Source organism: Uloborus diversus, chromosome 5, assembly GCF_026930045.1.
Source record: "Uloborus diversus isolate 005 chromosome 5, Udiv.v.3.1, whole genome shotgun sequence".
Lineage (NCBI taxonomy): Eukaryota > Metazoa > Arthropoda > Arachnida > Araneae > Uloboridae > Uloborus > Uloborus diversus.
In genome coordinates, this window is record NC_072735.1 from 10,927,643 (window position 1) to 10,932,194 (window position 4,552).

Below are 4,552 nucleotides of genomic sequence, written 5' to 3' on the forward strand. Positions count from 1 at the left end.
TAGGATTCATTTCTAATCATTATTTTCCTCCACAAGAGAAAATACAAATAGATACACAAGCCTGCACAAAACCACGACCGGCATACAAAAAAAAAATTCTATTTAAAGGAATCCATTTAAAACGCTTGCAGTGACATCTGGTGCCGAAAACTATAAATATTTCTTAAATATTAGCTTCGGAGGCCACAAGCACTCAGTGATATTTTCATTGAAGAAATAATTTGATACATTTGCTGTTTAAAAACCATAGTTCGATAAACAGTTAAAACCGGTTCACAAGCATTTAGAAAGGCTAAAGGTTCCAATCAGCTTTTTTTGAGCGAAGGGATGAGGAATAGCCAAGGAAGAAACGCATTGTTTTTTTTTTTCTGGAACTTGAAGCAATGCATTTTCTGCGTTAAAAAGTCTAAGAATATGTATATGCATATGCATATACGGCACAATCTCTATTCTCAGACTAAAAATCGTAAAAATTATTTCCAAGAGGCAGTGGTGGCTCGTGGAAAGGGCCAGAGGGGGCCCGGGCCCCCTCACTTTTTTCAAACTCTTAATTCATAACTTTTTATTTATTTTCCTTTTTTTTTGTGCGCACCTGCTTGAAATTAAAAAAAAAATTGTACTGTATTTTTCTGGGTATATCCGCGGACTATCTGTTAAAACAGTAAAATCAATGAAGTGCGGATTATACGCAGCTGCGGATTATCTGGGCGCGTGTGTTTTCCCCTTCAACACTAACGCATTGAACCTCAATATTTACAGCATGTTTCGCCATTATTACAGCATGAGACCGTTCTCCTATCCGTATGTTGTTTACTTTACAAAGCTGAAATGTTCTTACGCGATTCAGGAATTTAACAACGTACAGTAAAGGAAGAAGCCTTCATTTGCAGAAGATTAGACCCTTTGCTCCTTTCTTGACTCTTTGTCTTCAAATAATTAGCGTACTATAATGACAATTTAAAGACTAAATAATTATTTTTAAGATTATTTTTTATACTAGTTTTGAATATGCTTTAAAAGTTATTTATTTGCATCGTATTATCCGCGGATCGTACGGAGATGTTTTTTTTTTCTTCTAGCCGATTTTAAGACTTCAATTTTGAAAAATATTCCAGGAGAGAGCTCCAGAACTCCTTCCCATAAAAATCTTCAAACTTGTCTACAACTGCGTTTTTTGGAACTGCAATTCGGAAAAATTGGAGGGGGGGGGAGGACGAATTGATTTGATCGTTGAGAGTCTCGGAGCTCCTTCCCTTACTCAAACGTCAATAAATATGGCCTATAACCGCGTTATAATAAGGCTTTCAATTTCCACACATTTCCACGGAGTCCCCTTGTACTGTTCTTTCCCTAGCTTCACCAATAAAGATCGTCTAAAATTGCGTTTTAATAACTACAAGTACCGCCTACCTTGTCTAGTGGTCAAAGAAGTCTGACTGCGGCAGAAATGTCCCGGGTTCGAATCCCGGCTCGGGCATGGACGTACTTTGTCTCTCATTTTCTTATCCTTTGCGTGAATGTGTTGTTGTGCTGTGAATGGTTGTCTACCCTATAAACGGGTCTTCATGGCATGTGTGTACTGCAAAAGTTGGACTTCACACCAAATTACGGTATAATTGGAAAAGTGAAGCAGCGAACCTCAAATTGCTAGTCTAGCTGGCACACGTCAACAACAACAAAAACTACAAGTTTCAAAAATGAGAGATTTGATGAGCTAATTAAATCAATCAAATTAATGAGATTTTTTCCTGTTATGCCCCCTCCCTTAAAAAATATTTTCTAGTTGCACCACTGTTATGTGTTGTGTTGTATGTACGCGTAACGTGTGTGCATATATCGTTACAAGATTATTTTTTTTATTCAAAAAATGTCTTCCCATTATCACACAGAAATTATTGTTTGTTTTAAATTACTGCTCATGTAGTTTTAAAGAAAGTGTCCCAAATTATCAATAATTTGAAGAAGATAAAAAGATTTCGATGTTTGTTTTTCTTTGTCTGCGTAAAAATTCTGAATCTGGCCCGTGGGCGTCGGCAAATTCATACGCAGAAGGGTACACCAGCATGTAAGTGGCTATTTTTTTTTAAAACTAGTTTTTTAATTAATCAATTAATTAATTATTTTTGTTCATTTAGTTTATCTATTTTTGTTTTATTTATTTTAAAGCGAATACTGAGATGCATTTTCATCTTTGTTAAAATTTATTAATTTATAATTTTTACTTATTTCTCTGATTACAATATTTTTGCTCTTTTGTAATTTGCAATTGCTTAAAAAAAAATAATTTTTCTCATTCAAAATAATTAGTTATTAAAAGATTAAAAATAATATTACTATTAAAATATTAGATTAAAATTGCTTTTTAAAATTTATTTATTCATTTTGAAAAGCCAGGGGGTGAGAGTGCCTCCCTTGAAGCACCAGTAAGGGGCTGCAAGGGAGGCGTAATGCATCGCCGGAAAGCGTACTGGATATAAAAGTGAGATTAATAATTTTCGTGATGTATTTTGTAGCTTTTCCATATCTGCTTATTTAAATCTTATTTTTTGAAAATCAGGGGGTGAAAGTGCACCACCTTGCCGGCAATCATGGACATAACATGATATTAATATCTTTCGTGATTTACTTAGTAGTTTAAGCAATTTGTAGCTAGCTTGTCCTGTGTTTCAAAGGAATTTAATTTTATTTATTTGAAAAAGGTAAAACAAACAAATGCCGTAACTTTTAACTTGCTTTGAAGCTTAGTGAATGACAGTAATTTTTCATTGTTTTTGTGCGAAACATTCTTTATTATTCATCTGAAATTACAATACAACATAAGCTTCCTGAATCCTGTAATTTACCCCAAAGAAAACGCGTGGAATGGAATGTTTTACCTTTTTCGGTAGTATTGTTAATCACCGCAAGGTAGCGTATTCGAGCTCTGGAGTTGCGAATACGTTTTTGAAGGGACTGCATGAAAATATCGTATAACGCAGCATACATTAATATGTATTGAACTCTTTAGTGACCAATTTTTAAAATGTAAAAATGATAAAAACGTATAAAAGAGAAACGTATAAACGGTGCTCCAATGTATAATATTTGCTTGTGTAGTACACAGGCGGCTGCAGCACCGAAAATGTGTCGGGGGGGGGATAAATGTGAGAGTTAGGGGGGTGCCCTTAAAGTGTTTTTTTTTTTTTATTTTTTAATTTGTAAAATTGGGCTAAATTATTTGATTTTAACATTACTGATCAAATGATCTCTAAAAAATGTGGAATAAGTGACCAGTATTCTTATCTTCTCCACTTAAGTTTTAAAATTGTCACTTCCCTGAAGCCCCCCCCCCCCCCCTCACACAGGAGAGAAGAGCGAGCATCTGCAATTTCGTTTTTGAAGATCTTCAATTTCTCAAAAGTTCCAGGGGAAAGCCCCCTAATAATTAACAACATCGAAAATAGCTTAAAACTGCGTTTTTGGAACTTTAATTTCGAAACATTACTGGCCCTAATGTTAGAAAATATGGTCTTAACAATCGCGTTTTTAAGTCTTAAATTTCAGAAAATATTCTAGCAATGGTCCCTGAACCACCTTCCTCTAATATCAGTTTTTAAAACTACACTTAGAAACAATTTAAGTGGAATAGTCCCTGAATATAAATGCTTAAGTTTTAGGACCATAATTTTGAAACAAATTTCCAGGGGGAGAGGCTCTGGAACCTCTTTTCTGTAAAATCGTTTATACCGTAACGTTTGTCTACAATTGTGTTTTTGAAACTCCAGTTTCAAAAATTGGGTATGAGGGGAGGAGTAATTGATTTCGATCTATTTAATTTAAAAAAAAAATCGGTTGGTGGCAGTTCCGGAGCTCCATCCCTTACCCTAACGTCAATAAATATGGCCCATAATCGCGTTTTTAAGGCATAAATTTCAACAACTTTCCGCTAAGACCCTGCACGTTTTTCCCCCTAACATCAGCAAAGAAAGTCTAAAATTGCGTTTTCAAAACTACAAGTTTCAAAATGTTCCCGTGGGATAACCCCCGCTCCCCCTCCTTATCTTCCCTATCCGATTAGATGTTCTCCCTCACTCTCTCTTTTTTACCAAGTACCCCCCCCCCCCCCCCACACACTAAGAAAAGCTTTTCTCTGGTTGCGCCACTGAATTACGCGCATTGGAAAACTGGGTAATGCTGGGATTTCGCTAGATGCCAGAAATTGGGGTCGGATCTTACCCCGTGAACTAACTAAATTGCAAAAAAGTAGAGAAGACAAAATTTTTCACAAAAAAAGTTTTTTCGTCGGAAATATCGTTTTTCGCCTTTTAAATAAGGATGTAACCCCCCCCCCCCTGCTTGTTGATTCAAAGAAACAGAAAAAAGTTTATGGTTTTCTGCATTGTAAATTATTAAGGAACTAGATATATTATTTTCATTGTGTCAATTAGAGGGCCTCCGAATCAGGTTGTGCCTGGGGCCTCAAAATCGCATGATCCGAAACTGCTTTGGCCCAGTCGGAAAAAGAGTATTTTGTTCCCACTTCTGTGTAAATTTAAAAAATAAAATAATTAAT